Source organism: Martes martes (assembly GCF_963455335.1).
Source record: "Martes martes genome assembly, chromosome: 2".
Lineage (NCBI taxonomy): Eukaryota > Metazoa > Chordata > Mammalia > Carnivora > Mustelidae > Martes > Martes martes.
In genome coordinates this window covers 119,464,681-119,486,758 of record NC_137889.1, presented here as the reverse complement: position 1 = coordinate 119,486,758, position 22,078 = coordinate 119,464,681, and the positions used below count along the sequence as shown (strand labels likewise).

Sequence of the window (22,078 nt, the reverse complement as noted above, 5' to 3'; positions counted from 1 at the left end):
TGAGCATTCTTAAGCAAGGTGGTCTTTAGCGTCCAGGTGTTTGAGTTCCTTCCAAACTTTTCCTTGTGATTGAGCTCCAGTTTCAAAGCATTGTGATCGGAGAATATGCAGGTAATAATCTCAGTCTTTCAGTATCGGTTGAGCCCTGATTTGAGACCCAGTATGTGGCCTATTCTGGAGAAGGCTCCATGTGCACTTGAGAAGCATGAGTATTCTGTTGTTTTAGGGTGGAATGTTCTGTATATATCTATGAGGTCCATCTGGTCCAATGTGTCATTCAATGCTCTTGTTTCTTTATTGATTTTCTGCTTGGATGATCTGTCTATTACTGAGGTGGGAATGCAAGTTGGTGCGGCCACTTTGGAGAACAGTGTGGAGATTCCTTAAGAAATCAAAAATAGAGCTTCCCTGTGATCCTGCAATTGCACTACTGGGTATTTACCCCAAAGATACAGATGTAGTGAAAAGAAGGGCCATCTGTACTCCAATGTTTATAGCAGCAATGGCCACAGTCGCCAAACTGTGGAAAGAATCAAGATGCCCTTCAATGGACGAATGGATAAGGAGGATGTGGTCCATATACACTATGGAGTATTATGCCTCCATCAGAAAGGATGAATACCCAACTTTTGTATCAACATGGATGGGACTGGAAGAGATTATGCTGAGTGAAATAAGTCAAGCAGAGAGAGTCAATTATCATATGGTTTCACTTATATGTGGAGCATAAGGAATAACACGGAGGATATGGGAAGATGGAGAGGAGAAGTGAGTTGGGGGAAATTGGAGTGGGAGATGAACCATGAGAGACTGTGGACTCTGAGAAACAAACTGAGGGTTTTTGAGGGGAAGGGGTGGGAGTTTGGGTGAGCCTGGTGATGGGTATTATGGAGGGCACGTATTGTATGGACCACTGGGTGTGGTGCATAAACAGTGAATACTGTTACGCTGAAAAGAAATAAAAAAATAAATAGATAGTTATGGATTAGATGATGGAATGGAGGTACTGTTTTGGATATATAAAATTGATTAGAAATGAATATCTAAAATATACAAGAAGCTGAAAAATAAGTTCCCAAAAAACAAAAGAATAATGAGCAAAAAATACAAATAGTCAGTTTACAGAGAAGGAAACAAAAAGGCCACCATTCATATGAAGAGATACTCAAGCTCATTTTTAATTTGAAAAATGTGAATTAAAATGACATTTCATTATGCTGCTATAAACCATAAAGGTGGGACTTCTGCTTCCAATCAGATGGGGTAGCAGGGACTAGATTTACCTTTTCCCCTAAAACAACTAACAGGAAAAAATATATGAGAAAGTGATGTTCAAAAATTGGTTTTAATACACTTTGAAACATATACAGGAAGTAAAGATACAAAACTTTGAAAGAAGAAACAGTAATCCTCAAGAGGTAGGAAACAAGGGAAAGTCCCCCCCAGGTGGAACCTGAATTGATATCTGAGATGCTCAACCCCCAGCACAAGATACATAAAGGAAACCACACCAAGACACATTAGAATCCAGTTGCTTAAAAATGATGTTTAATAGAAAAACCTTAAAAAAGCAGCCAGAAAAAAAAAGACTCCTTATGTACAGAGAAATAAAGATCAAATTCATAGAGAATTTTTCATCAGAAACAATGCAAGCTAGAAGTGGAGTAAAACTGGAGAGACTGAAAGAAAATATTGCCAACCTAGATTTAGATACTTGTGAAAATACCTTTCAAAAATGAGAACAAGGACCTTTTCAAACATACAAAAACTGAAAGAATTCATCAGTAGTAGATCTTCAGTATAAAAATGTTAATGAAAATCTTTGAGGCATAGGGAAAATGATACCAGATGGAAATTTGGAACTACACAAATAAATGAAGGGCACTGGAAATAGTAACCATGTGGGTAAACATAGTTTTTTCTTGTTATTTAAAATCTCTCTAAAGGATAATTGACTGTTTAAAGCAAAAGTATATATGTGTTTTGGGGTTTTATAACATATGTAGAAGGAAATTGTATGGCAACAAAGCAAAAACCCAAGAACAGAGAAATAGGAGTATATTATTATTAGATTCTCAGCATGCATGTGGTAGGATAGTATCTCTTGGAGGCAGACTTGATGATACAAATAGAAAACAAATTGCAAGATGAAAGATTTAAATCCAAATATATTACTAATCATTTTAAGTATAAGTGGTCTGAGCCTGTCAATTAAAGGCAAATTTGTCAGATTGGAAAAAATCAAAGACCCAACTATACACTGTGTATAAGAAACCCATTTGAAATGTATAGACAAAAATAGATTAAGACTTAAGGATGAGATAGAGAAACCATCCTAACTCTGATCCAAAGAAAGCTAGACTGCTATATTCCAATCACATAAAGTAGATTTAAGATTAAACTATTATCACAGATAAAGAGGGCCTTTTCAGAATGCTAAAGGTATCAATTCATCATGAAGATGTAACAATCCTAAATGTTTATGCAGCTCCTAACAGAGCATCAAAATATATGAAGCAAGAAACTGATGAATCCAAGGAGAAATAGACAACACAATAATTACAGTTGTAGATTTCAGTATCCCTGTTTCAGTAATTGCTAGAATAGAAAAGTAGTAAGGAAACAAACCACTTAAATCATTTTATCAACTAACTTGACCTAATGGACATTGATCGAACACTCAAATTAACACTAGAAAACACATCCTTGTCAAGTACACAGGGAACAGTTATCAAGATAGATTATACAGTGGGTCATAATTCAAGTCTCAATACATTTAAAAATATCCAAGTCATCCCAAGTATATTCTCTAACCACAGTGGAATTAATAATCACACACAGAAAGATGTCTGAAAAATCTCCTCATATTGGAAACCAAAATAATACACTTTTGATGGAAATCCAATACAGCATCGCTTGTGGGCAGTATTTAAAGTCATACTTTGTATGGTGGCAAACTTAACACAATAAAAATAAATAAAAATAAAGATGTTGACCCACATCAACATTAAAATAAGTTAAAAAAAGAATGCAAATAAGAAAATAAAACTTGATTATGTTAAACAAACAAAAATAATGAAGTTGTTCTTTGGATGAAATTTAATGTTCCAAATACCTGTGTCAGGAAAAAAAGGACTCCAAGTAAAACCTGCAGATTTTGACTTAAGAAACTATAAAAAGATCAAATGAAAACAACATCATACCTTTGTTAAGAACACACAGTTATACTTTAAACTTAAAAGAATGATTGTCTGGGGGCAGCTGGGTGGCTCAGTCGATTAAGTGTCTGCCTTCAACTCAGGTCATGATCCCAGGGTCCTGAAATCCAGCCCCATATTGGGCTCCCTGTTCAGTGGGGAACCTGCGTCTCCCTCCATCTCTGCCCCTCTCCCAGCTCATTCTCTCTTCCTCTCTCTCAAATAAATAAATAGAAATCTTAAAAAAAAAAAAAAAAAAGAATGATTGTGGGTGGGGCCGAGGGTTTGGATTGTGAAATAGGCTTAAAAGAGAAAAATTAGGTGTTTTTTGGTTCTAACCTACATGCTTGGACTGTTCAGGGAACTTCAGGGAACTGAGAGCTGTTTCTTGTATTCTATGATGTGTTTCAAATCTCTTAAGCTATACATTTCAATGCTATTAAATTGTTTGCTTGTGAAGATTCAACCCCCTTTTACTTACCATCCTTAATTGATGGTTGTGTGGCAGAAAGAACTCCTTAACACTCACCACTGGAATGAGGTCTTAAAAACCCAGAGTTGAAAACTTTGCTCTAAATCTTACTAAATTCATGTTCTCTGGCATAGTAGATTTAATTTGAGCACGTTAGATTTTCAGTTGAACGGTATTCTGATAACCAGTTCGTGAATTCGAGAAATCTTCGCTGAGCACTGTGTCTGGGATGTAGTAACCGACATGGACACTGTGTTCCATGGTCATGGCTGCAAAGATGAGTTTGAGGTGCCTGCTAGCTATTACTCTAACACTCGAATGACCTGGGGACAAAACAAGTATAAAAATAAGTCTATAGGTATGTAAAGGGGCTGTGACAATGTGGGGAAAAGTAGTGTGTGGGCATGGAAGGAAGAGTTGTGCATTCCAGCAAAGTAAGAGGGGAAATGTGGGGGGTTGGGAAAAGCTCCAGGAAGCCGTGTGGAGTAGAATTCAGAGTGAATGTTTGTCAGGCAGCTAGGAGTGAGGGATACATGCAACGAAGAGGGGCCGCTTGACATCAAAGAGCATAATGAGTTCGGGAAAATGAAATTGCTGAGGCAGATTTGGAACATAAAGTGCCCTTGGTGGCTTGGTGGAAGGAGAAATGAGGCAAGAGATGAGGTGACCACAGGCTCTCTCAGTGCTAGAATCCTTCTGCTTTAGTCTCATCACTTCTCTCACTCTTCTAGTCCCTTCTTTTTGTACCTAGCTATGCTCTGAAAGCCCTTTTTTTTTTTTAAGTTTTAGCTTTAGATTTTGACTAACTTTTCATTCATCATATTACATACCCAAACTGTCATTCTTCAAATTTATTTTTAATGTTAGAATGAATGGGCAATGTGTGATAGATAATCTGAGTCTGATGGTCAATGCCATTATAATATATATAGCTACTTAAACTGTTAATCTATAAATTTAAAATTGGTTCTCAAATATAAAAATGCAGAGAAAATTGCTTCCACTTTTACATTGATTTTCACACCATCCAACTTTTCTGTTTTCTTGATTATTACTATAAAGGCTTTGGTAGATGACTTTCTTCCTAGTCACTGATCGGCAGTCATTAGGTGAGGTTTAATTTCACTGTTGCAGGGGAAGGCGCTAAAGATCTGCGGCTCTTTAGCCGCAGGCCACCTCCAGGGCTGAGGGATGTGGCATAGGGACTGTGGCCCCCAGCAGAACCCGCCCATGGCCTCTGAAGAAGAGCAAGCATGCCTCCTGTCCCAGGAAGAGGGGTGGGTGGGCGGGCGGGTACTGATACTTCCCCTGCAAGCCCACCGTGCCATGGGAAGTTGGAGGAGTTTGTGTAAAAGCTCTGGGAGGGATGCTGAGGGTCACCCCATATGACATATATTCCCTGGCTGGCTGAAGGACAATGACTACTTGCTACATGACCCTAGACCACCTAGGCCCCCCTTCTGGGCTTGCTGCAAGAGCATTTTCCGCAACCATACACAAACTGGCATTATTTGGATCCATCTGCTTGGTTTTGTGCTTTCTCTTTTTGGGAATCTTGACCATGCTCAGACCAAGTGTGTACTTCAAGGCCCCTCTACAGGAGAAGGCGATTTTGAGGATGTTCTTTTTGGGTGCAGTGCTCTGCTTCAGCTTCTCCTAGCTCTTTCATACCATCTGTTGTCATTCAGAAAAAGCCTCTCTGAGTTTTTTCCAAACTGTATTATTCAGGGATTGCTTTGCTGATGATGGGGAGCTTTGTGTCCTGGCTCTATGACTCCTTCTCCTGCTCCCCACAGCCGTGGCTCATCCACCTCTCCATCGTCTGTGTCCTGGACATTTCTGCCATCACTGTAGAACAGTGGGACTGGTTTGCCACTCCTAAACACCGGCAGACAAGGGCAGGAGTGCTCCTGGGACTTGGCTTGAGCAGTGTTGAGCCAACCATACACTTCACTCTCGCTGAGGGCTTTGTCAAGGCCACCACAGTGGGCCAGATGGGCTGGTTCTTCCTCATGGCTGTGATGTACATCACTGGAGCTGGCCTTTATGCTGCTTGAATTCCTGACCATATTCTTTCCTGGAAAATTAGACATAGGATTCCAGTCTCATCAGATTTTCCCTGTCTTGTTAGTAGCCATAGCCTTTGTCCACTTCTACTGGGTCTCTGACCTTTAAGAATTCCATTAGGGCCAAGAGGGTGGCTATAGAGATGCCTCCCTTCTCTGAGCCTTCCCACCTGAGGGGTAGAGGAGGAACTTCCCAAGTGCTTTTAAAAATAACTTCCTTGTTGACCTGAGAGGGAAAAGAATTTTCACTGCGGCAGATGTCCCCTGGTATTTGGGTCATGTTGTAAGAGATCATTAAAGTAGCATCTGTTGTTTCTCACTTATGACTGATCATTGTATCACCTTAGATTAGAAAATTTGTTTAGGTTCTTTAAAATGATGGTTTTATTTTTATAAATTTTATTGAAATATAAAAAGTATGTGGGAAAATACATGTTTTAAATTTATATATCAATGATTTTTCAGGAAAAGAATACATCTGTGTAACCAGCTCTCAGGTCAAGAAGTAGAATCTAATCAACAGCCCTGAAACTTCCCTCATATCTTTGTAGTTATGCCCCTGCCCCCACCATGGGTAAGTCACTGTTCTATCTTCTAATACTGCAGATGAGTTCTGTCAATATTTGAACTTTATGCAAAGGGAATAGTTGCAGTATATACTCTTTTTGGCTCTGACTTCTGTTGCTCAATATTCTGTCTGTAAAATTGATCCATATTTTGGAGTATGCTTGTAGTTGTTCATTCTCATTGCTGTATAGTATTCTATTTTATAAATCCACAATTTATTCATGTATCTAAGGCAGATGGACAATTGGGCTGTTTTCGTTTTTTTTTTTTTTAAAGATTTTATTTATTTATTTGACAGAGAGGCACACAGCAAGGGAGGGAATACAAGCAGGGGGAGTAGAAGAGGGAGAAGCAGGCTTCCCGCCGAGCAGGAAGCCCAATATGGGGCTCAATCCCAGGACCCCAGGATCATGACCTGAGCTGAAGGCAGAAGCTTAACCCACTGAGCCACCCAGGCACCCCTCGTTTGTTTTGTTTTTGTTTTCTGTTTTGTTTTGTCAATTTAAAGTGGTACCAAACTATTGGTAGTTTGATTTTAATAGTAGTCCCTCTTCAAAGCTATGTGTTATCTTTTACATGAAAGTGTAAATCATAATGTCCTAAGTCTTAACAAATGAGAGAAATTGTGTGTTACAATACCTGGCAGTATTGTCGATGGCAAAAATAGCAAGGATTATATATCTTTTTTTTTTTTTTAAAGATTTTATTTATTTATTTGACAGAGATGACAAGTTGGCAGAGAACCAGGCAGAGAGAGAGGGTGGGGGAAGCAGGCTCCCCACTGAGCAAAGAGCCCGATGTGGGGCTTAACCCCCGGACCCTGAGATCATGACCTGAGCCAGAGGCAGAGGCTTAACCACACTGAGCCACCCAGGTGCCTCTAGGGTTAGATATCTTGTAAAATTCTCCCTTCCCTCACTCCAAATCTATATTCCAATTTAAGCATTGCTAACCCTAACTATATGAAGATGGAGAGAAAACTAAATCATGGGGATTACTACCATTCTGTAAATTAGGGAAAGATGGCCTAACCCATGCAATGAAATTTGATCATTTAAATCAGGAATCTCTGTTAGAACAGTGTCAATTACAAACCTCCAAATCCATGCTAAAAACAGTCTAAACCCAGCCACCTTTCCACAGTGAAAGGGAGGAATTTAGCTGGGAGACAGAGTGCAGCTATAGGACAGGTTTAGGGAAGACTGTGAAAGAAGCAATAATGTGGGAATCAAGAAGCATCGAAATTTCAGAACATATTGGATGAAAGATAGGCCTGTCTGCTTTGTTTACTGGTCTATCCTTATTGTCTAGAACAGGCATGGAGTAGGCAATAAATACTTTTGAATGTGGAATGATTGTCAGCAGAGCCTTCTGCAGAAAATCAGTCGGTAAGTGCTGGCTCCCCAGGTGCTTTGCATAGGGGCAAACCCAAACACTAGAATTGTAGTAATAGAGAAAGTGAAGCAAGAAATGCATTTCTCTCTCAGCGCAGAGAGTCGGATCTGTAGAATGAAGCTCAGTATTCCCCTAATCGGGCTGATTAAGTATCATTACTAATCCAGAGTGAAGAGAAACGACCTTCACTTGTATCTTTTTTCTAGTTCACTGCTATTCACTTACTGCTATGGAGAGAACCAGAGTCAGGGCATCCAGCAATATCATAGCTGTGTCTAGAATCGCAAAGCAGCACCTTCTCTCATTTTTGCCTGTGCTTGAGGTGGCCAGGCTTTCAAAGTTGATGATGATCCAGGAAATCTCCATGTTCATAAACAGGTGACATATAGCATTTGAAATATGTAATCTGGTGTTTACTAATAAAGCATGTAGAAGGAATTTTTTTTTTTTTTTTTTTTTGCCTGGCATTTCAGACATTCTCAGGCATGCTGGAACAATTACAATGGGAAATGATAGTTTTAGAAATAGGTATCTATCGATTGACATGGAGTGAAATGCAAAATAATGAAGAGGTTGATGAGTTGTGTCTCTGGGGCAAGTGGTGGAACTAGAGAGAGTGGTTCTTGCATCTGTCTGTGAGTGAGCAGATCAAAGGGGGAGCCAGGCTTCAAAAGAAGCACATAATAACTCCAGAGAATTAAGAGAGAACTGAAAATAGCATTTCTTGGGTATGTGATTCTGAAAATGTATTCTTCATAGCACATGCAGGCACAGGAGATAAAATGTCAAAATAATCTTCTGTAGGAACCCTGTACTTGGTTTTTCATCCCTTGAGAAAGTGCTACTTCATTTGAATTGGCAGGATTTTAATGAAATAGCAGAATGTAAACCACAGATTTAAACCTGGCCTGGACTGTGGAGGAAATGTGCTGGATCTCACTTGTACATAAAACACTTTGTATAGAGAAGGTCAAGAATGAATATTCCCTTTGGGATTAGTTTTGGGGAACTTATTATCCCTTTGAACATACTCCTTAATGACTAATATTGTTTTCTGATTGGCAAAGTATAACTCAGAGGCCACATAAATGATTGATGTAACAGTTTTCTCATGCATATGGAAATGTAATATAGTTTTAAAGGAAGTGAGCATGTTGGAGACCTAGAAGTAGCATGTGCTAAAATTTCAGTAACACAAATGTGCCAGGTCAATTCAATCGTTAGAAATGATTTACTCAATCAATTTTTACTGAATAGGATTATCCTACTTTCAAGAATTTATTTTCCGGTGGCTTTCAGTAACTCTTTCTTCCCATCTCTGGCTTCTGATGAGACGCTGTCAGAGTGGTCCATCAGTGGGAATGAGTCAATTATGTAATGCAACGTCGTATTCCTGTTCATGCATTTCCAGGTTAGAGATTCATGTGCAAACTGAAAGGCTAATTTTTTTCCCTTCAGTCCTCTGATACTGGAATGGGGCAGGTGGATTTTTAAAGAACAATGAACTTTGGAAATGAGGGTACAATTTGTAAATTTTTCAAGTGCATTTTTTTTAAAATCCATTATCACATCTATTGTTTTTGTCTCCCTTTTGGCATTATGTCTTTTTTTTGTTTTACTTAAGGTATAATTGACATTACATTGTATTAATGACAGGTATACAACATAATGCTTTCATATTTGTATATATTACAAAATGTTCACCACATTTAAGTCTAGTTGATATCAAATCTAGTTGGTATCTGTTACACATAGTAATGAATTTTTTTCCTTATGGTGAGAAATTTCAATATCGACTGTCCTAGTTATTTGCAAATATGTAACACAGTATTATTATTATTTTTTAAAGATTTTATTTATTTATTTGACAGAGACAGAGATCACAAGTAGGCAGAGAGGCAGGCAGAGAGAGAGGGAGAAGCAGGCTCCCTGCCAAGCAGAGAGCCCGATGCGGGTCTTCATCCCAGGACCCTGAAATCATGACCTGAGCTGAAGGCAGAGGCGTACCCCACTGAGCCACCCAGGTGCCCCACAACACAGTATTATTAACTGCAGTTACTATGCTGTACATTATATCCCCATAGCTTATTTATTTCATAATAGAAATTTGTACCTTTTGACCTTCTTCACCCATTTTGCCCACCCCAATCCCCATGTCAGGCAACCACCAATCTGTTTTCTATATCCATGAGATCATTTTTTGTTTGTTTTCTAGATTCTGCATATAGTTGAGGTCATATGGCATTTACCTTTTTCTGTATTACTTATTTATTTAGACCAATGTCCTCCAAGTCCATCTATGTTGTCATAAATAGCAAGACTTGATTCTTTTTATGGCTGGATAATATTTCATTACACACATACCCATCACATTTTCTTTATCTGTTCATCTGTTGTTGGACATTTAGTTTTCTCCCATATCTTGGCTATGGTTAGTAATACTGCAATGAATATGGGGGGCACATACCTTTTTGAGCTAGTCTTTTCATTTTCTTCAGATAAATAACCAGTAGTGGAATTGCTGGATCATATGGTCATTCTATCTTTAATTTTTTTGAGGAACCTCTGTATTATTTTCCATAGTGGCTGTACCAATTTGCATTCCCACACACAGTGCATGAGGGTTGCATATTCTCCAACACTAATTTTTTGTCATTTCGATGATAACCATTCCAATAGGTGTGAAATGATATCTCATTGTAGTTTTGATTTGCATTTCCCTGATGATTAGTCATGTTGATTGAGCACCTTTTTGTGTATCTGTTGGCCATTTGTATGTCTTCTTTGGAAAATGTCTATTTAGATACTCCACCCATTTTTAATCAGATTGTTTGTTTTTGCTATTGAGCTGTATGAGTTCTTGATATATTTTGTGCATGAATCCCTTATCACATATATGATTTGCAAATCTTTTCTCCCATTCAATATGTTGCCTTTTCATTTTGTTGGTGGTTTCCTTTGCTATGCAGAAGCTTGTTAGTTTGATGCAGTTCCATGTGTTTATTTTTGCTTTTGTTTTCTGTACTTTGGTGTCAAATCCAAAAAAGGCTTTGCCCAGATCTGTGTCAAGGAGCTTATTGCCACGTAGATTTTGTGGTTTCAGGTCTTGCATTCACATCTTTAAGTCTCTTCTTATTTTTACTGCTTCTCTAAGAGGTGGGTTGGGAAAGGGAAAGGATGTGTTATTTGCATGAGTTTTATTACTTGAATACATTCTGTTTTAGAGGATGAGATGAGGCTTGTGAGAAGGCAGTTTGTTTGCTATTTAAATGCTTTTATATTTTATAAATAATACTTTTAGATATTTATAGTCTGTGGTTATTAAAAATATCTTTGTTCTCATGACATTCAATGACAAAAGTCACTGATTTATCCACTGTCCCCTCAGAATTGGGAAAGACTTGGATGGGCTGTTGTAATGATTTGACTTTAAGACTCTGTTTACTACTACTACTACCGCCACTACTACTATTACTAGTGCTACTACTACTATTATTATTATTGTTATTACTGTTGCTCAGTATACATTTTTAAAAAATTAATTAAAAAAAGTAACAGCAGTTTTAGGTTTAAGTTTACAGAAAAACTGAACAAAAAGTACAAAGAGTTCCCATATATTATCCCTCCCCTTGCTCTCCCCCAGCTGTTTAAGAGTAACATGTTGCATTGGTGTGGTACATTCATTACAATTGAACTGATATTAATATATCATTATTAACTGAAGTTCAGAGTTTACACTAGGGTTTACTCAGTGTTGCACAATTCAGTGAGGTTTTTCTTTGTTTTGATGGAGAGAGAGAGAGAGCGAGTGAGTGAGCGAGCTGGGGGCAGGGGAAGAGGAAGAGGGAGAGAGAGAATCTTAAGCAGCCTCCATGCCCAATGTGGAGCCATCACAAGGTTCGATCTCATGACTTGAGATTGTGACCTGAGCTGAAATCAGGAGTCGGACACTAAATAACTGAGTCATCCAGGCGCCTATCAGTGGGTTTTGATAAATGTATAATATCATGTATCCACCATTATTGTGTCATACAGGATAGTTTTACTGCCCTAAAAATCTTTTATGCTACTGTTGGACATCGCTGCTACAAGCATTGGGGTACAGGTGCCCCTTTGGATTACTACATTTGTGTCTTTGGGGCCAAACTATGGAAAGAGCCCAGATTTCCATAGACAGCTGAATGGATAAAGAAGATGTGGCGCACGCACACACACACACACACACACGCACAGAGGAATATTATGTGGCCATCAAAAAGGGAAATCTTGCCATTTACAATGACATGGATGGAACTAGAGGGTATTACGCTAAGTGAAATAAATCAATCAGAAAAAGACAATTATCATAGGATCTCACTGATACATGGAATTTGAGAAACAAGGCAGAGGATTATAGGGGAAGAGAGGAAAAAATGAAGTAAGAAGAAACCAGAGAGTGAGACAAACCATTGTGCTGTGTTGAGCACTGTGTATTGTGTAAAACTGATGAATCATAGACCTGTACCCAAGAAACAAATAATATGTTTTATATTAATAATAAAAAATCTTAATAAAAAAATTTAAAAAAGAACTTTTGTGCTTTAACTAATTTATCTCTCCAAATTCCATACTCCTCTGGCAGCCACTGACTATTTAACTATCTATATAGTTTTGCCTTTTCTAGAATGTTCAACTGTTAGAATTATATACTATGTAGCCTTTTCAGACTGGATTCTTTCCCTTAGGAATTTACATTTAGGTTTCCTCAATATGATTTTGTGGCGTAAGAGCTCATTTCTTTTTACTGTGGATAATATTCCGTTGTAAGGATGTACCACAGTTTATCCATTGTCCTATTGAAGGACATCTTGATTGTTTCCAGTTTTTGGTTATTCTAGTCTTTTGATGCCAACACCACACTCTTCCCCTGTGGTAGGCTAAAACAATGTCCCTCCAAAGATATCCACGTTCTAATCTCTGGATCCTGTGATTGTTACCATATGGCAAAAGAAGACATTGCCCGTGGGAATAAATTAAGGTTCTTGAGATGGTAGTTTCGTCTGGGTTATCCTAAATGCAGTCACATGTATCCTTACAAGAAGGAGGCAAGGGGAGATTTAATAAAGGAAGGTGATGTGACAGTGGAGGCAGAGATTGAAGTGTAGTGATTAGAAGCCCAGGAATGCGGATACTTGGATACTTGCTTCTCTACAGAGGGAGTGTGACTCTGCCTAGATCTTGCTTTCAGCCTGTTGAAACTGATGTTGGACTTTTGGCCTCCAGAACTGAGAGAGAATGGATTTATGTTGCGCTACCCACCCCATTTGTGGTGGTTTGTTGTAGCAGCTGTAGGGAATGAATACTCTGCCCATGCAACACTGGAATCTGTGTGGTGAACGTTATTTAAGGTACTCCGCTGAAGCAGTTGGCTCGTCCTCACTGTCCATCCCCTACCCCAAACATGAATTATGAGCAGAGGCAAAAAGTTCTAAGGGTACCTGGAATTGATTTGTCCTAACAGGTGACTGTCAGTTCTTTCTGGCTGCTGTGACTCTCTTAAGCTGCCTAGCTTCTGATTTGTTTTCTGAGCCTGTTTCTCCAATTTTTGCCTTGATCCTATGAGTATATCCATATCCTTATGTAAACAGATTCACTTATTATTATAGTCAGAGTTTTTTTTTTTTAAATTCTATATAGTTACTTAGAAATGCTGCTCTTGGGGCGCCTGGGTGGCTCAGTGGGTTAAGCTGCTGCCTTCGGCTCAGGTCATGATCTCAGGGTCCTGGGATCGAGCCCCGCATCGGGCTCTCTGCTCAGCAGGGAGCCTGCTTCCTCCTCTCTCTCTGCCTGCCTCTCTGTCTACTTGTGATCTCTCTCTGTCAAATAAATAAATAAAATCTTAAAAACAAACAAACAAAAAAAAAAAAAAAGAAAGAAATGCTGCTCTTAATTTTGCTGATTCCATGAGTTACCATCTACTGTTATTCTTGACTCAACTTTCAAAATTCAAAATGTGTTTAGTTGTTGCTACTGAATTGCTTTCATGAGACAGATGAAAACTCTTAATCATATGAATATGTGAGGACCTCTAGAGTGAAAGGGGGAGGGTAAAAAAACTTTTTGGTTGTGATATGAGATATCAGTAGGATTTTTCTGTAAAAATAATAGGACGAGATTTACAAAAACAGAGAGCTGGGAATGGGAAATGATGAAATATAGAACAAACACTACAAAATTATAGAAATCATTTTTATCAGTTTTAGTTTAGACCGTGAGTATATCTGTAGCGAAACAATAATAGCACACAGAACTCAGCTTATATTCCTTTTTTCTAAAGTTCATTTTAACAAATATTAGCCTATGCCAGTTTCTGAAACACTGAACTAAGAGAGACTTTGGACATGACCCCAGCACAGAGCATGACGCAGAGCAGATTATCAATTGAATGAATGACTGAATGATGAGCAAACATGAATCGAGTGGGCAGGTGAAGCACAAAGGTGAAGGTTCACTTCTTTAGAATTTGAGGTCATTCATAAGATGTCACCTGATGTAATCTGTAAGAAATTTGTGAGCCATCATTGTTCATTTTATTGATCTGAAAGTGGTAGAAAAAAATTGAGGGAAAATAAGTAGAAAATTATCTCCAGCCTTATCTTATAAAACCAAAACAGTGAGATGAAATCTTTCCTCTTTGTAGCACCAAGAAACAATGGTGACCTGCTTACGTCATCTACAAAGGAAATGTTTGTTTATGTAACCCCTTAGCTATGCCTTCAGTGTTCAGGAGGGTGAAAAAATTTAGTCCATTATCAAAAACTCTCACAATTGAATAACCAGGCACGTCATGGAGAAGCAGGAAGGGGTGTGAGACAGTTCTTTGTTTCTTTCTGTTCCTTTTAAAAAAAAAAATTTTACTTATTTTAATATTTAATAATTTTAAATATTTTATTTATTTATTTTTAAAATATATTTTTAAAAATATTTTATTTATTTGATGGAGAGAGCGCGCGAGAGAGAACACAAGCAGAGGAAGTGGGAGAGGGAGAAGCAATGCGGGAATGCTGGGCGATCCCAGGATACTGGGATCATGACCTGAGCCTGAGCCAGAGGCAGACACGTAATGACTGAGCCATTTTGTTTCTTTCCTAGCTATCCGCACCATGGGTGGGGCTGCTTTCTCCTCCCCACCACCACCAGCAGCCCTGTGGGTTTTCATCCACCCGCCCCGCCCCGCCCTGTATGCACACACACTCATAAAGTTCTGCTTCTTCACCCTCTCAAGCTTTGGTTGGAGCCGTCAGTTGTTCAGTTCGTCTTGGTTTTTCCCTGGCGCATCTGGGATGAGGGTGCTTCAGATGTGACAAGTAGAAGTGGAGAAGAAAGAAAGAGACAGCTTCCTGGTTCAACTTCAGGGTGACATACAAGGGAAATAAGCTGTTCTCCTGCTAACACAAACTGTCTCTTAGCACACGATCCTAATGCTTTATTATGTTGGCAGAGCCTTTGTCTGCCTTTTTTGCTTTACCAAAGTCTGCTAAGATTGCTCAGTTTTTTAGCATAATGCTTGTGCTGTCATGTTAAAAATTCTCTATTGCTTTCTTCTGCCTCATATCTGTTTATCACTCTAGCAAGCCAGGCTTTTGCAGAAGGGAGAGTAGACAGCTGCGGCTGTGCTATGGTTTGGGCATGGCGAAAGACCAATTTACTTGCAATATTTCTTTGTTCCTTTACTTCCCGTTATTTTTCTGTAAGTCTTTTCAACTGTTGTTTTAAAGAAGACATGCATTAAGGCTATCACAAACTGATTTACATGATTATTTCCCTGACAGACAAGAGAGCCTTCTGGGTTTGAGACCCAGAGGGGCTTATTTGAATAGAGGAGACTGAGAATATGGAGGGAAAATGAAAGGGCCCCTGTGGAAGGGCCCAGAAAAGTCACATCCAGGCAGGATGCCATAGTTATTTCTGTGACAACCAGGGGACCACCTGAGGTCATAGGCAGAAGGCAAGGAGGGCCAGCCCTGCTTATAATTAGAGGGACTGACAAGTTTCAGGGGGCTGACAATTCTTTGCAAATGATGTTCTTCTCTACTAAAAGTGACATTCTTTTTAAGTTTCTATTTGAAAATGATTTCAAACTTACAAATGAATAGTGTTTTAAGAAGGCATGTATTTTGGTAAAACTAGTGAAGGTCTCAGGGAAGAGGAGGTTGCAGAGACGTTGTAGATATAGCCAATTTTCCTGTTTCTTATGCCCTAAGTAGATGGGTGCCGAGGAGTAAGGCCCAGGGGTTATGGGGAACTGAGCTGCTTTCTCTTGTGCTGCTCTTGGCTTCCTGTGATGCTCCCCCTTTCTTTCTCTTACTTGCCTTCCTCCATCTTCTCCTGCCTCTCCCCACCTTTACTCCTTTTCTTTTTCCTATCCCTCTCTTCCATTTCCTGATACTACTGAAAATTTGCTCAGGTATATGAGCCTCAGTTTTTTTAGACTATAAAATGAGAACAAAAATGTCCCCTCTACAGTGTTTAAGGAGGGTTAATATATGTGAAGTGGAAAATGTGTAGTGTTCCTGGTTGAATGCTTAGAACATAGGTTCAATAATAATTTCCCTTTCCTTTATGATTCTCAGTGTTTTCGTTCATAAAATGCTGATTAATAATACTATCTCTTTGTGCTGCAGTTATACACTTAACAGAAACATCAGATACAGCACAAAAAATAAAACAAAAACCTTTCACTTTTCCAAAGCTACAGAAATGAGTAATTCTGGGTTGCACAAGACTTCTGGAGACATCCTACAGAGATACAAAGAAAATGCTCTATCTTAACCTAGAAGGAAGTATATGTGAACCTGGAAATATACATGGAAACTGTTTCAAGATGACTTGAAACTGTCCTGGTGATGATAAAGACAGTGATGTCAAGATCAAAGTGATCTTTAAAGTCAGTACAATTCCAGTCCTAACCCCAGTAGGAATTCTAAAATATAATGTGGAGTAGCAAAGGTCCAAGAATAGCAAGACACTTCTAAAGAACCAAGGCAGGGCTACTTACTCTCCCAGGTATGGTGTTTTATGTACAAGTATGGCCGTTGAAATGGTGTAGTGTAGACACAGGGTAGACAAATAAACTAGTGAACGGGTATGGGGAGAAGATAGCAGGGGAGTAGAAAGGCCAGAAGCAGGCTTAATCATCTATAGAAATTCAATATATTCAGAACACTGAAGAAATTATCCATAGCATTTGGAAAATTGGTTATATCTACAAAAAGTTTTTTTTTTTTTTTTAAGTTAGGGTCTTTTTTTTTTTAAAGTTTTATTTATTTGGGAGAGAGAGAGGGAATGAGAGAGAGAGAGCATGAGAGGAAAGAGGTCAGAAGGAGAAGCAGACTCCCTGCCGATCAGGGAGCCTGATGTGGGACTCGATCCCAGGACTCCAGGATCATGACCTGAACCAAAGGCAGTCACTTAACCAACTGAGCCACCCAGGTGCCCATCTACAAAAAGTTTTGATTGATTTTCTACATCTTGCAATATGCAATAACAGCTTTCAAGTAAAAGAAAACCAAAATGTAAAAGGTAAGATGGTACAACTTTTAGAAGGACATATAAGGAGAATATCTTTAGGACTTCAGGGTAGGAGGAATTCCTTAACAAACATACACAAATAGAGTCTAAAAAGGAAATAATTGATAAATTTAGTTATGTTAAAACTAGGAGTATCTGTTTATCAAAATATACCATTAACAGGGGCACCTGGGTGGCTCAGTCAATTAAGCATCTGACTCTTGATTTCTGCTCAGGTCATGATCTCAGTGGGTTCCACACTCAGCATGGAGCCTGCTTGGGATTCTTTGTCTCCCTCTCCCTCTGCCCCGCCCTCTACTCGTGCATCCTCTCTCTCTAAATAAGTTCATAGATAAAGAACTACCATAAACAAAAAAGAATAAAAAGCAATTCCTATAGTCGGAAAAGACATGTACAACACATAAAACCACCAAAAGATATTTAGAATATATATTTGCAAAATAAAAAAAACCTCACAAGAGACATGTACAGACATTTTACAAAGGAAAAAACACAAATAATCATATGAAACAATGTTTTGTTTTGCTAATAACAAAGGATACGAAATAAAAGGAAATTGCATGCTGCCATTTTATCCTTATCAAATTGCTAGATTTTACCTATTTGACAGAGATCACAAGTTGGCAGAGAGGCAGGCAGAGAGAGAGAGAAAGGGAAACAGGCTCCCTGCTGAGCAGAGAGTCCGATGCGGGGCTCGATCCCAGGACCCTGAGATCATGACCTGGGCTGAAGGCAGAGGCTTAACCCACTGAGCCACCCAGGCACCCCTGCAGCAGTACTTTTAATGGCCAAGATATAGAAATATGGAAGCAACCAAAGGGCCCATCCACAGATGAATGGATAAAGAAGATGTGTGTCTGCGCACGCGCATGTGTGTGTGCGCGCGCGCACACACACACAGAGGAATATTACTCAGCCAGAAAAAAGAACAAATTCTTGCCATTTGTGACAACTTGTTTGAACTTAGAGGGTATGCTAGGTGAAATAAGTCATTCAGAGAAGGAAAAATGCCATATGATTTCACTTGTATGTAGAATCTAAAACAGAAAACAAAACAGGAAAAGAGTCATAGATGCTGGAAACAAACTGCTGGTTACCAGAGTAGGGAGGAATTGGGGGTAGTGAAATAGGTGAAGGCAATTAAAAGGTAAAAACTTCCAGTTACAAAGTGAATAAGTCATATAGGGAATATAGCACTAATATGGTAATAACTCTGTGGTGACAGATGGTAACTGCACTTATGGTAGGGATCATTTCATAATGTATAAAGTATGGAATCACTATGGTGTACACCTAAAGCTAATAGGATATTGACTGTCAATTAAACTTCAATAAAAATTATACAGTATTTTATTTATCAATAGATACACATGTGGTGTATATAGTAAAGCAAGGATATGATTAATATATAACTGTTCTTTCCAGCAGGGAAGGATCGGGAGATAATTGGGAGGGGAGTATGGGAAGTTTCTGGGATACTTGTAATGTCTTCTTTTTTATTTTAGGTAGTGTGTCCATAAGTGTTGTTTGATTATAATTCTTTACTCTGTGTCTCTATCTTATATGCTTTATATATACATATACATATACATATACAAGCACATGTATATGGATATATACATGTGTTTGTATATACACAAAGCCTGAAACAGTGCTTGGTACAGAAAAGTTACTTAATAAACATTAGTTTTCCTTTTCTCTCTCTTTACCTTCTGTCACATGACTATGACATGATTAAAACCTTTGAGCTTAAGTGGGTGGTGGTGAAATAACAAGCTAGACCACTGTCAGTTATTCTCTAGACTGTTCAAAGGAGACAACATCTCAATGCCATTAGTGAGGCAAATATGACAGATGGAGCCAACCTGGCTGAGTCTGGGATGACTGATGAAGGGGCTTGGCAAAACGTTGGTGATAATAGCTATAGCCAGTTGCCTTGTACCAAATTCTGGCTTAGCCAGAAACAGGAGCAGATTTCTCTGTGAAATGACTGCCATGCATGTGTGTACAGATTATTTTATTTCAGTGTGTTTCAGATGCAAAACAATTGGGAAATTCAAACTTTGTATTCAGATCCATGTTCCATATTTTACAGCATTATTGATGTTATTATTTAATGATACCTGGATGGTCAGTCTACCTTTTTGACTTCCTAAAACCCTTCTCTTTGCCTCAGAGATGATTTTTGTACTTGCTATCACTTTTTTAAAATTTAGCAAGCAAATCACTGTAATACATCCTTTTTGAAAACAAGTGTCATCATTAAATTTTGCTCTGTAATTTTTTTTTTAAATTGGGATACCTTGAGTAATCATATTTCTTTTTGCCTTTGTATGCTAAATGTTACTGTCTTAAGTAGCTCTGCCTTTGTAGGTCATTATAGATTGTTGCTTTGTCTTGAGTAGGCGGCCAATTTTACATGTCAAAATAGTACTTGATGGTTTTTTTCAATGTTTAAATAAAGTGCATATTATAATATATAATAGTGTATTATTATTCTATTTATCTCAGAAGTAAGCAGACCTAGCCCAGAGGATTGAATTATGGGCTTGGCTCCTGTGACACTGACCATAAATTATAGCAGCAGAAAAAAATCTACAAGTTTATTTTTTGATTTGAGTTGTTATGGCTGCCCTGCTTTTAAAGTAGCAAAGATCTCTTCTGCTTCCACTTTGTTCCTCCCACTATCTATAGGATATAGGTCCAAGTTGCTTCATCACCATATCTCCATTTCCAGCAGAGGGAAGGGGAAAAAGAAAAAGGACAAAAGAGCATGCTCTTTTCTCTTAAGATCATACCATGGAAGTTGTACCCCTTTCTACACATATAGCATTGATGAAAACTTAGTCACATGGTTACATCTATTTCCATGACAGTTAGAGGAGGACAAATGGCTACTGAGGATAACTTGATCTCTCTCCCAAGAGCAAGTCCCAGGACTAAAATTAATGGCAGTTTAACCTCCTGTGTCATTTTATCTCCTTTAATATTTTCCCATCTTAAAGGAAGTTCCAGTAATGTTTTATGCTTTTTATTGCAAAAGTCCCAAATCCCAGGCAACTCAAAATTGTAGTCTTTGCTCCTGTTCCCCCAACCTTCCAGCTCAAGATAGGGATTAGATCAACCAGGAATATCAATTTATTTTTTAGCGATTTCTTTGACATTTATAAGGTGTTTCTTTTTTCTCTCTTTCTTTTTTTGGTGGGGGGTAATGTCATCTTACTTGGAATAACAATGGCTAGGACACTAAAAAAAAATGGGTTATCCTTTACAAGCATTTTAAACAGAAGATTTAATAATTAAATTCTTTCTTTGAAAAATGACTTGACATTTTCTTTATTGTAATACTCAAAATTGAAGACTTTTCAGAAGTGATCTTCAGACTTAAAATAGTGTTACATGTGTATGGAGTGAAATGTTTTTCCCCCTTTTATAAAATTAATCCTCTTCTTTTAATGTCATTTGACATTAAAAGTATCTAGACTCTGACTCCAATTTGACATTAAAAGTATCTAGAATCTGACTCCAATGGCTGTGTCAGGTAGAATGACACGGCCGTTGGAGTCAGATTCTAGATACTGTTCATCCTAGTTTCTATTCCATGCCCTCCCCTGTAAAAATGTTCCTTCAAATTTTCCTGATTCAGAATTTTCATTTTAGTCAGATCAGCCAATAGTTAACTAAAATGTACTTTTCAGTACAAAGCACCATGAGAATTCTTGCCAGGTAAAGAAAAAAGTGTGGGTCAACCCTCAACTTTGTTTGCATAATTATTTTTGTTTCTATAATGTTTAATAGTTCACAAAATATTTTTACCTAACTTATTTTAGTGGGTTCTTATTAAAAGAGATTTAGGACATAGATAACTGATTAGCAGAGTGCCTTAGAAATTAATTGTATTTAAAACAAAAACATAATTTTCACATTTTAAAGGTGAGGAAATTGAAATTCAGAGAGGTTCAGTGACTTGTTCAAAAGCACATAGATAGGGGTTAGGTCAAGTCTTACTGCCACATTCTTCTGATTCCAGCCTGGTGTTCTTAAAACTCATCTTGCTGCAGTTTAAAAGATGTGGAGATTAAGGTATAGATAATATCCAAATAGTTTCTTGAGTCAGCACATTTTCAGGGTTGGTCTGTTAAACAAGTTAACTCAAGCTCAAGTATCATGTTAGGATTTAATCAGAGCTCTGACTCTTCTTTTCATTTTTTATTTTAATTCTAGTACAGTCAACATATAGTGTTATATTAGATGGACACTTGGGCTGCTTCCATAATTTGGCTATTGTAAATAATTCTGCAATAAAGGTAGGGGTCCATATTTTTTTTGAATTAGTGTTTTTGTATCCTTTGTGTAAATACTCACTAGTGGAATTACTGGATCATATGGTAATTAAAAAAAATATTTTTTGAGGAACCTCCATACTCTTTTCCACAGTGGTTGCACCAGTTTGCATTCCCACCAACAGTGCAAAGAGGGTTCCCTTTTTCTTCACATTCTCCCAACACTTCTGGTTCCTTGTGTTTTTGATTTTAGTTATTCCAATAGGTGTGAGGTGATATCTTATTGTAGTTTTGATTTGCGTTTCCATGATGGTTATTGATGCTGAGCATCTTTTTATGTGTCTTTGGCCATCTATATGCCTTCTTTGGAAAAATGTCTATTCATATCTTCTGCCCGTTTTTAATTGGGTTATTATATTTGGTGTTGAGTTATGTAAGTTCTTTGTATATTTTGGATATTAACATTTTATCAGATATATCATTTGCAAATATCATCTTTTGTTCAGTAGGTTGTCTTTTAGTTTTATT

At 38.0% G+C, this 22,078-nt stretch overlaps 1 long non-coding RNA gene and 1 pseudogene across 2 annotated transcripts in view; both read left to right on the top strand.

The window, feature by feature from the left end:
• LOC308338610 overlaps positions 1-22,078 on the top strand; it is a 78,132-nt gene that overhangs the window by 27,940 nt on the left and 28,114 nt on the right. The window contains exon 2 of the long non-coding RNA XR_013966422.1: positions 6,201-6,309. This is a non-coding gene — a long non-coding RNA (uncharacterized lncRNA). The remainder of the gene's footprint in view (positions 1-6,200; positions 6,310-22,078) is intronic.
• On the top strand, positions 4,900-5,895 carry LOC308339007 (adiponectin receptor protein 1-like; annotated as a pseudogene). The gene has a single exon. The product of its transcript is annotated as an adiponectin receptor protein 1-like (transcript).